Source organism: Sardina pilchardus, chromosome 17 (genome assembly GCF_963854185.1).
Source record: "Sardina pilchardus chromosome 17, fSarPil1.1, whole genome shotgun sequence".
NCBI classification, from domain to species: Eukaryota; Metazoa; Chordata; class Actinopteri; order Clupeiformes; family Clupeidae; genus Sardina; species Sardina pilchardus.
The window spans coordinates 23,977,572-23,989,474 of NC_085010.1; the positions used below are offsets into that span (position 1 = coordinate 23,977,572).

The window sequence follows — 11,903 nt, forward strand, 5'->3', positions numbered from 1 at the left end:
GACAACGGACAATGTGGAGAGCCAGCCAGCTGTATACACCAAGGAGATGTACTCGATCGTTTTTAAAAAGGGAGGAGCCTATGATATTGTGTGCTGTTATTGAATAGCCTACTGTAGTATTTCAACCTCTGACTCCGGGCTGGTTAGCAACTCATTTGGCTCATCTGTTGATTCTCGACCTCGCCCAAAACAACCCTTAATAACGGTCATCTTTGCAGGTAAGGATTTCGCTGAAGTACTTGTCTATTTGCACTTAAGATAACAACTTTGATGAAAGCGGTGGACTCCCATAAAGTCTCGCCTGCTCTCGTCTACACTTACAAACTGTTGCTTAGCCTAGTGGTAGGCTACTGGTTTTTGGAAGATAGACGAAGGAGAAGTCCCATCATGACCATTGGACAAAGAAAATAGAACCATAGGCTATTTTGGATCCGGATGCGTAACTTATACGAAACAAAGCATTTTTAAAAAATACGGTTTATGTTGGCTAAAAAAAAGTTAGGCTATTTACTCAAGATGGTGATGTGAGCTGGGTTGTTTTTTTTTGCGAACCAAATCATCCCGAACCAAAATATCTGTCCGTCCTGGAATTTCTTGTCCTGAGGAGTGTACTCCAGTCTCTGCAGATCCTTATCGAACAACTCCAAGCAGGGGCGTGCACTCCCTGCTCCCGTCCTGCAGGCATTGGATTTAAGCAAAACTCTCCACAGCCTCTTAGTATCATCTCGGGGATTTAATATTTGCATTATTTACTGATATTATATTCATTCGAGTCGTGTATTTACTGTTGTAGTGTGCGATGCAGGTGTACTGAGTTGTTGGACGAATATTTTAATTCAATGCAGGTTCATGAAGTTTTTTGAAGATGCTTGTCCTGTATGCTATGTGTTTGAGAAGTTAACTCTAAAGCAACATGCTGATGTGAACATAAACCATTTCATCACAAACTTGGCAACGTCGTGACATTTAAATAAGGCGCTTCAGTAGCATCCTATAACAACTAGATCTACTGTTTGTTCTGGCTCGGGTCTCTCACTCCTCGCTCAGTTCCCAAAATATTTGCGGTGAGAGGTCGCCAGCCAGTGACATACTTTACACGGTTTAATCGCTCTCTGTTGTTGGACTCACTCGTGAAGGAAGGATTGGTGTGAAGCGGCTTTGGTCAATGTGGTGGTGGTGCGCTGTATCGCTCGCGCTGCAGAATTCGGTAAAGGTGGCCAACGGGTTGGCCCGCGTCAGCTCTGAACCCACCGGCCAAGGCTCCGCGGCACCAGCCTCACAGGGTCTGTAAGCCACCGCGAGGTATTATAACAGAAACAGTCAGTGATATTATTAATCACCATGCGAAGGCCCCAGTCTGGTTTTCTTTGGCTGCTGTAAGAGGCTTTCAGTGACCAAATAAATGTACTCTCGCTCTCGCTCTCTCTCTCTCTCTCTCTCTCTCTCTCTCTCTCTCTCTCTCTCTCTCCCTCCCTCCCTCTCTCCTCTCTCTCGCTGTCAATCTTTCCCTCTGCCTGCCCCCCCTCCCATATCCCCATCATCTAGTCTCCCTCAGAGCATGTCTCATAAAACTAACCAACAAAATCAAACCAAAGCCCTAACAGTTTCACCCCATGACCAAACTTAAAAAAAAAAAACACAGTCATGGCATGTAACAGTAGATCAAAGACAGCATGATGAACTGTCCCCTGTTCTGGCATGGCACCTCGAGGGCATGTGGTTCCAGCGCCGATGCACAGCTTGCGCGGCGGCCCGTTCTGGTATTAGATGACAAAGCAGGTATTGAATAAAGGCCTGTGTGGACAGTGGGAGAGGGAGCTGAGCGAGACAGCCCCAGTAATTGGCCATGAAACCGTATCTGATAGTGTCTCAGTGTTGTGAAAATATGAAGGGAATGCCCCGACCTTATAAGGAACGGATTGAACTTAGTGACTGATGATTGGAATAGCCTTTGGAATGCATAACAGGGTAGTTTTTTTTTTAACTCCCCCTACTTTCCCCCTTTTTTTTCTTCTCCCTCTCTCCTCTTCTTTCTTTCCCCCTTTTCGTCAGTGTTTAACCACAAGGGCACCATGTAGAAGTGGGAGAATATGGAGGTAGGCTGCTCAGCACACACTGGTAATGAAAATGGTTTGGGAGTCTCTCTCTTTGTCTCTCTGTGTGCATGTACACGTGTGTATGTGTGTGTGTATGTGTGTGTGTGTGTGTGTGTGTGTGTGTGTGTGTGTGTGTGTGTGTGTGTGTGTGTGTGTGTGTGTGTGTGTGTGTGTGTGCGTGTGTGTGTGTGTGTGTGCGTGTGCATGTGCATGTTTGAGAAGGCCGCGGCAGGATGTAGGAAACACTGCCCTCTGCTTCCGGACTCTGATGGCCTTCTCGACGAGGCCCGGTGGTTGTCGGATCAGGGTGGGGGTGGCAGCTGCAGTGGGGGTGGTTGAGGCTTTTCAGACCGAACCTCCCGCTCCAAATGACTGTAAAGAACATGAGGGATCCTGGGTGGGATTGGATGTAGTAGAAGCTGGACCATGACCATCACCCTAATAGTTACAGCAATACAGCAAGCTGGTTCAAACATAGTAGGCCTACATGTAGAGCTAGATTCCAGTGTTATTCACTCCAGACAAGCACCATTAGCTAAGGACTGTGCTGAAATGGATACAGTGTAGCATATTTGTGTGCTACGGATTGCTTGTGGTGTTGCAGTTTTGTACATGTGTTTCAGGCCAAAAAGCCACATATGCATGCAGCTCAGAAAGCTATAATGAGGCTAATAGTTAAATAAAGATCCTGGACCGGGTCAGAGGCACAGAGAGGCCTATGCACAGAGACATGCCCTCTTTTGATATCAGCTGAAGCAGTTAGGTAGTAGATTCAGGTGAGGACCACATCTAGATCAGATCTGCTCTAATGTCAGATGATAACAGTGTTACTGCTGCAGACACAGACACAGACACACACACACACACACACACACACACACACAGACACACACACACATACAGAGAGAGAGAGAGAGAGAGAGAGAGAGAGAGAGAGAGAGAGAGAGAGAGAGAGAGAGAGAGACCACAATCACCACCGTCACTACCAAGAACCAATACTTGAGTGGAATTTCCGTGGGTAGAAGAGCCCTTGGAAATACCCGCGTTGCCAAAGACGACATCTTTGAACCAAGCCCTGGGAGCACCAGAGCAAACTCATTCACACACACACACACACACACACACACACACACACACACACACACACACACACACCTCCCCTGTCGGCTTTTTCAGCAAGGGGTCTGGAGGTTGGCAGGATGGTGGTCATGGAGGAAGGAAGAAAAAGAGCGTCTTGTTTATTCTGAGGGTCGTGTTATGAAATGTTCAATTAGCTTCAAGTTAGAGTGATTGACAGGGGAGTGGAGGCGAGGCTAACCTCAAAGGAGGCTTTCCCCAGAGAGAGAGAAAGAGAGAGAGAAAGAGAGCCTTCAGCCAGCTATACTCCTCTCCTTTCCTCTCTTCCTCTCCCCCTCTTCTCTTCTCCTCTACTCACTCTCTCTCCTCTCCACTTCTCTCCTCTCTCTCTCTCTCTCTTCTCTCTCCCTTCTGCTTTGAATTTGATAGCATGTAATTTGAATGTGCTGGGTTCAGAACCACACGGTCCGGCTCGGTTGTGTAACTCAGCAAGTCCAGAGCACCAGGAGCTCTCTCTCTCTCTCTCTCTCTCTCTCTCTCTCTCTCTCTCTCTCTCTCTCTCTCTCTCTCTCTCTCTCTCTCTCTCTCTGCGGAGCTCGTTGTTGCCGGTGACTACTGAGCCTAAATGGCAAAATCTGGCGTGCCTTAGCCATGAAGTAAGGACGGCACGAAACTGGAGATTCTGTTTATTTAGGTCCCCACAAATATGCAATAAGTGGCATACAGATGTTTTGTTAGCAATGTATAAATCTTGAATTCCAAGCTACCCCCCCCCCCCCACACACACACACACACACACACACACACACACACATTTTTTTTCACTCTTGCTCTCACAGAAAGGAAACACTCCAATGGCAGGAACCCATTTTGTAATCTGACTTCATATTCCTGTTTGTTGTTCTACGTTATTTTTTTTTATTTTATTTTTTTTTTCCGTTCGTTTTAAACCAGGCGGGATTTTTTTTTTTTTTTTTTCAGCAGTGGAAAAGTCAGACGCTAGAACACTAAAGCCAGAGCAGAGCTCATGTTCCGTTGATCTGATCTCGGGTTCCGCTGCCGCATTCCCTGCTAGGCCCTTGTGCTGCACCACACTATACTGCAGAGGCCTGTGATTATTTTGTTTTGTTATTTTTTTTATTATTATTATTATTTTTTTGTTGTTTTCTTTCGTTTTTTGTTCCTCAGGAGTGATGAAAAATCCTCTCACTTGGAAGTGGTTGTTGGGTGGTGGTGGCGTGGTGGTTAAGCTCTGGTGGCCTGACAGATTGACGGGCACATGTTATTCCTCTTAATCTCACACAGGCTCGGGGCCCCCCTGTTTGAAGTCAGGTTGGGCGGGTGGGCGCTTTGGCCTGGCGCGGTAATTGGGTGATCACCTCCTCCTCACACGTGCTCCAGTATAGCCCACTTGGAGAGTGTGTGTGAGGGTGTGTGTGTGTGTGGGGGGGGGGGGGGGGGGCAATAGAGTAATGAGGAAAATTGTCAATTGAAACTTGTGACTTCTATTAAGTCAAGGTATCAAGTCAAGCCCCTCCCAGTTCTCTTGGGTATATTTTTTTCCTCAAGAGAGCATATATATCTGTGTGTGTGTGTGTGTGTGTGTGTGTGTGTGTGTGTGTGTGTAGGTGTGTGCGCACATGCGTGCGTGTATGTCTCTCAAACCTTTCAGTTCCAGCGTCACCAAGCAGGGTTGCTGTCATTACTCAGGTTTTTTTTTCTTTCCCCAAGATGACATGCTTTTGTTTTGTGTGTGTGTGTGCGTGCGTGCGTGTGTCTTTCAAACCGTTACAGTTTTTTACAATCGCTTTGCAACTATTTTCAGAACCTTGATGTCATTTTTCACAACTCTAGATACAAAACCAATTCACAACCAATGATCAAAATGCACATTTTTCAAAACTCTAGCCCTTTTCTCAATTGCTTGGATACAATATGCATACAACTTGGATCATTTGTTCATTCAACAAAACGCACCTGTTCAATATGATACAACTTAACATCAAAGTACTACTATTTCAAAAAGCAATTCACACATTACATTTCGAATGAGTGTCTATTCATTTCCTTACAATGATCTAACTATCAATTGATACAACTGCCCAAAATGATAAGTAACTGTTGCATTACTCTAGTCTTAATGCATAGTTGTATGGAAACAGACACACAATCTTCCATGTTTACTGCAAATCATGAAAGTTTCAAGACACTGTAACGAGATTCACTGTTGTGCATGAACGTGGAGCATGAACGAATTAGACTACAATATCCATGGATGTAGCCTAATATTTTACAGTATATCTTTATATACGTAAAATAAAACATATATTTTTTACAGTATATTTTATTTTTTCATCAGGCTGTCTTTTCTTTTCTATTTCATAGCTAATTCAAATAAACCTATGTTGTGATTGTACAGTAGTGTTTTGCATCAATATATTACAAACTTTGTTCGATGATTCCACTTTGTCAGTAGTATTCTGTCTACTACTGCAGTAGTTTTACAGAGATGTGTTTACTGTACTGTACATGTAGTCCCATAATGAAACCTGTATCACCTATTTTGTTCTACAATATCTAATGATTGTACGAACAATGACACAATGAAACTATGGGTTGCTTGTGTGCGGGTGATCTATAGTTATGTTTCAGTGGTATTTCACAGTAAATTTGTTTTTTGAACCAATGATTGTGCAAGTGCAAGATGTCTTTGAAGATGTGAATGCACAATCCAATGTTTTGAACATTAGACAGCCTGTGTTACAAGTAATAACCGTTGTGAGTTTTGTGTCTAGAGTTGTGAAAAATGACATCAAGGTTCTAAAAATAGTAGCAAAGCGATTGTAAAAAACTGTATGTTCCAGCGTCACCAAGCAGGGTTGCTGTCATTACTCAGGTTGTGTGTGTGTGTGTGTGTGTGTGTGTGTGTGTCTGTGTGTGTGTGTGTGTGTGTGTGTGTGTGGCCGTTTGGGGGTGTGTGGCGCTGGGAGAGAGGACCCTTCTCATGGCCGCCAGGCTTCGCCTCATCTGATAAAACAAGCACAGGAAATGTCTCTGTGAGCCCATTTGCTCTGTGTTTTCTCCCAGGGGGATCACATGCTTCGAGCCTCCACTGAGGAGAGGAGGAGGAGGAAGAGAGAGAGAGAGAGAAAGAGAGGAAAGAGAGGGAGACAGAGAAAGAGAGAGAGACAGGGAGCGCTACATTCCTTCTCCTCTCCGACACTCTCTGTTGCTCCACAGTATACAAACAACAAGACTGAGTAATCAACAGAACTAAGAGAAAGTCAGGCTGCTTAGTTTATAACCAGCTTTGTGATTTGCATTTTGTTTTTAAGACAGCAGAGGCTAAGATGAACACTGACAGATGGAAAGATAAATACATGGACAGATATGTAGACAAATCCTACGTCAGTCCTGGAAGAAAAAAGTAGGAACTCTGTGACGGGGGCGATGGTGTTGAGGTTTATGTTGTCGTTTGGTGATGTTTGAGGTGACCGTCTGGCTGAACTTCTCACAATTGCGAGTTGTGCTCGGGTCAGTAGTGCAGGAGGTCAAAGGGCAACCTCGTCCAGCAGGTCATGTGTATGTGTGTATTCACTGTGACGACTGCCTGTGAGTTTCCGACGGTGTGTGTGTTTTCACAGAGACGAGTGGAGGGCCTCTGAGTGTGTGGTGTGGTGTAGAACTATTCACTGATACAACTGTCTGTAAGTTCCAGAGTGTGTGTAATCGTCGAGACAACTCTTTCTGAGAGTCGTAAGATGAGGAAATAGGAAGGGCAACATAGGGTGACTAGATAGATAGTCACACACACTTCTGTATTTCTATGCAATATGAATGGAGGTGAATCATGATTATTCTCCTAATGAATCACTTCTTCATTAAGCAAGGGAGAGTGTTTGGACTTGAACAGTTGGACTGAGTCAGTCTAAAGTGTGGAGAAGTGCATTATGGGATTCCCATTACTGGGCGATATGAGACGGTTAGCTTGACACGTACTTCTGCTTCTGAAGGCCTGCTCTGTCAGAGTTGGTTATCTAAATGTCCTTCACAAATTTCTCCCTCTCTCTCTCTCCCTCTCTCTCTCACTCGCTCTTGGTGTATTAGAGTGTGTGTTAGTCTTTCAGTGTATGAGTGATGTGAGTCTGATAGCCACACTGATTGCTTTAAAGTAGCATACTCAGGCAGTCACACTGATTTAAGCCCTGTCTTTGGCGATGCAAATCATCCCTCTCTATTGGCATATACAGTGCACAGCATTAGTCAATGCATGATTGGTGAAGTAGCGTTGGCACGAACACCTCTTCACTTTCTGTTTTTTGCACTTCGTAATGCTACTGCCTGGTTCAGCTGGGCAAGTGGTCAGTTGGTCAGTTGGGATAGGTGTGTGGGTTATAAATTGAGACCACCTTCACACGGAGATCACCTAACTGACATTGCAAGAGACCTGAACACACTACTGAAATATTTACTAAAACCCTTTCAACTGCATAAACAAACAAGTGCGTTCCGAAGGCATTTCCCTTGGCACAGGAAACAACATTGAGGTAATGATAGCTTGGGGGGAAAAGAACAAGTTAGTTTCAAAGTATCTGCGTTGGTTTTGATTGTTTGATCCGGAACCCCTGTAGAAACAGATTGAAAGGGTCTACACAGCTTAGCATAATGGGATTTTAAGAACAGTAAATTCAGTCAGAAGTGTTAGTGGTGGTGGTGGTGGTGGTGGTGGGAGTCATAGATTTGGAGACATAGATTTCAAGAATTCAGTTTCTTACATTTCATTTCATTTGTTTGTTCTAAGACAACACACATTAATCAATATTTCTGTGAATGTGTCAATATTTGCCGTAAATGTTCTTGCCCAGTGTTTGGGGTTGAAGAGTTTAGCTCAGCCTCACGGTTTAACAGCTTAGAGATGGACGGCTATGGGATTTAGCCTGCAGGGATGGGCAGTGGCTTATTACTCCATTTGACTCTCAAATCTGGACGGGGTCAACACCCCACTGTGGTCGCTTCTGCCAGTTGCATTAGAGCAGTTAGGTGGCTCTGCCTCACACACACACACACACACACACACACACACATGAATGTATTCATATTGTCGTGATGTTTCCTCCTTCACTCCCTCCTTCATCACACACAGCCACTCTCTCTCTCGCTCACACATACACACACACACACACACACACACACACACACACACACACACACACACACACACACACACACACACACACACTGGTAGATTATCTTCCTCAGGCTCTCCCAAAAACGGCCTGGCATATGGAGATCAGTGTCACTGGCACAAGACACTAGGCGTGCCAGCGGCAGTATAATGCCCGTCTGTCACACCCCAGACGCCGTCAGGCCCCTCAGTAATGACAGGACCAGCTTGGGTGCCAACCGGCTTGTTTGTCCCGCCAACAGCTCGCTAGTTAGCTGTGTTAGCAGCTCATTAAAGGCTGTTAGTAGGCTTTAATGACTGCCGGTGTTTGCTGCTAGCTCATATAGCCACATGAACACACTATAAAGCAGGACGTGAGGTGAGAGGAGAATGGAGCTGCCGTGATGTATTGAAGCCTGTGTGTGTGTGTGTGTGTGTGTGTGTTATGGCATGCATGAAACCATCAAAAATTTGTCAGGGTTTCTCTGTGAATTATTGTGTGTGTGTGTGTGTGTGTGTGTGTGTGTGTGTGTGTGTGTGTGTGTGTGTGTGTGTGTGTGTGTGTGTGTGTGTGTGTGCATGTGTGCTTGTGCGTGTGTGCTTGTGCGTGTGTGTTTTCCAACTTGTGACGCATGTGTGTGGCGCTGTACAGTACATACTGGCTTTAAAGTGGCAGCCACAGTCGTAAACTAGCCTAGCCTGTTAGCCTAATTATATCCCCTTGCTTAAATGTCCAGAGGCAAGCATCAGCTGCATTAGACCCTGAACAACGGCTGCCTGTCCTGGCCGTGTCAGCCTGGCAGCGATGGCTTGTGTGGGGCAGAGGGTGCCTGTTCACCGGGACACTCCACTCCTCTCCCCTGCCTCTCCTACCCCCCCTTTACCCCCCCTACCCCTGCCCCAGCCAGACCACCTGGGTTATAATGATCCCCAATTAGTTCAGGTTAGATTTAATGGGCAGTAATGGTATACCCCCCAACCACACACACAAGCGCGCACACACACACTGACACACACTGACACACACACACACTCACACACACACTCACACACATGAACACACCCACCTCTGAAACACACAGATGTACAGGCACACACAGACACTGGCACACAGACACGCACACACACCGACACACACGCGTACTCACACACACACACACACACACACACACACACACACACACACACACTACTTAAAGGAGTTCAAGCCCTTTTGGAAATCAAACCCCAGTCAGTCAGGCCCAGTGTAAACAGCACGGTCCGGTGAAAGGCCGCTTGTGTGCGGCAGAGGTGAGATGTCACAGGTGGAACGGCCGCGCCTGAAAAGGTAGATGCCTGCCGTCTTCTGGGTACCTCTCTTAGGGGGGCAGTCTAGGCTCCCTCTCTCTCTCTCTCTCCCTCTCTCTCTCTCCTCTCTCTTTATTTTTGGAACAGCGTACGTAGTGCAGGGGCTTTTGTGGGTTAATCTAGTTTCCACTTTAGCCATTAGCTAAAAACAGGAGAAAGAGAGAAAGGCCCCTCAGGGCAACCTGAGATCTCTTACATAGCACACACACTCTTCAATTATGTACAATTTCACGCTTGGCTGAGGTTCTTGTGGCCAATAAATGTCTGTATTATGCCATAAAAATACCACATATTAGTCGTAAAGCTGTTATTAATTAAGACTTCGGCACTAAAAATATGCATTAAAACCATTACATAACAACAATCAGGAATGGGAAGGCAAAGAAGTCATAGAATTCATTTTACATTACGTTACGTTTGCAGCTCTGTAAAATGAACATTGCAACTGAAATGTGTAAATGGTCATCATAATATGTAACAAGAGTAGACAGAAAGAAAGAGAGAGAAAAAGAAAGAGAAAGAAAACAAGGAGCTGCCATATAGCTGTCGAACTCATCCATTTCTCAGTATATGAGAAAGAAAAGGACGTTTGGTTTCTTGAGGAATTCTTGGCAGGAAAGTAATTTGCTGTAGCCAAAGTGGGAAAAAAAATCCTCAGTTTCCTGATAGACAAAAGGGTCTAGACATGTATACGTCACTCACAAGATCAACGTGTTCTTAGTGAGTATGCTTGCCTGACTTGAGCCAAAATGGCTACTGGCAAGTTTTGTTTATAAAGTCCAAACCCAGGGGGAGTGATTGCACTGAGAACTTTTCGGTCAACCATCAACCAAGTGCCATACGCATGCATGGCTGTTTGTTTTCTGTGATGGATATGATATCTCATCTCATATCTCACAACATTTATCAAGGTGAAATTCCCCTCCTCTTACTCAGAGCTCTTGCCCTCTCTAAATTCGATTTCCAACTTCCATTTTGAAGGGGCTGTATTCATACTATTTATTCCCGATAATACACAATGCTTCAACAAAACACATAAGACAAGTACTGTACATAACAAAAACAAAAGTTACAGAAAGTCTCCCTGTAGGGTATAGGGGCTACAGCTCCTCTCTCTCTCTCTCTCTCTCTCTCTTTCTGTCTCTCTCCCCACTCGCTCCCTCCATTCCTGTGCTAGAGGAGAGGGTAAGGGCTAGAGCCACAGTGAAGATTGTCTCTCTCTCTCTCATTCTTTCTTTCTTTCTTTTTCTCTCGCTCCCTCCATTCCTGTGCTAGAGGAGAGGGTAAGGGCTAGAGCCACACTGGAGATTGTCTCTCTCTCTCTTTCTTTCTTTTTCTCTCTCTCTCCTCCATTCCTGTGCTAGAGGAGAGGGTAGGGGCTAGAGCCACACTGGAGATTGGCTCCCGGCCATGCTGATAATAACAGCCAGCAGAAATATGCGCAAAAAATGAGATCTGCGAGGGCAACCGTGAGCTTGGAGGCTCCTGTAAGCTATCCTCACTGCTGAAGGAATGTGTGCTGCTAAGGCAGGGTGGGAGAGAGAGGGAGGGAGGGAAAGAGAGAGAGAGAGAGAGAGAGAGAGAGAGAGAGCAAAAGACTGTGCATAGAGAGGACACAAAACAGAGGGAGAAAGAGGCTAAGAGAGAATAAGAGAGACAGATAAAAAAAGAGGGATTCAGAAAGAAAAAAATGAGAGGGGGAAAGAATGGAATAGTGTAAAGTGGGCCTAAGAGATGCTGCTTTTAAACATAAGGTTTTCATATGCATCGCGAGCCACAACCACCATCTAGCACATCCAACAGATAATTTAGCTCTTCATGATTAGCACAGGGAATCCTTGAAATTGCCTAAGTATTTTTTTATAGTTTCTTTTTTTATAGAGCGTTGCCACAGTAGAAGATGACGCTTAGTTTCTACAGACTTGGAAAATACTGGGTGAGCCCCTGTCCTGATGTTTACAGCAGGATACTCCTTGTTGTCCATGTGGTCTGATGTGATGTGATTTGAGCCACAAATTGCAGGATTTCACCGTTTTCATGTATTTATTTGGAAAAGTGTGCCTCTCGAGGAAGCTACTTTGTATAACGTCCTGAAACTGATTATGATGATAGATCTGAAATGGACATTGGCCACTGTTATTTCCACTCAGGGCTCCTGTGCTCCTTGTCAGGGACACCTAAGTGCCAACCTTGCTGTTGTTTACAGGGTGACAGTTAAC

The 11,903-nt window shown here is 45.1% G+C and overlaps 1 protein-coding gene across 1 annotated transcript in view; it reads left to right on the forward strand.

Annotated features, from left to right (window-relative positions):
* Positions 1-11,903, forward strand: part of cald1a (caldesmon 1a) — a 67,153-nt gene continuing 55,250 nt past the window's right edge. Inside the window, 1 exon segment of the mRNA XM_062517707.1 lies at positions 1-218. The gene's annotated coding sequence lies outside the window, so the exon portion shown is untranslated.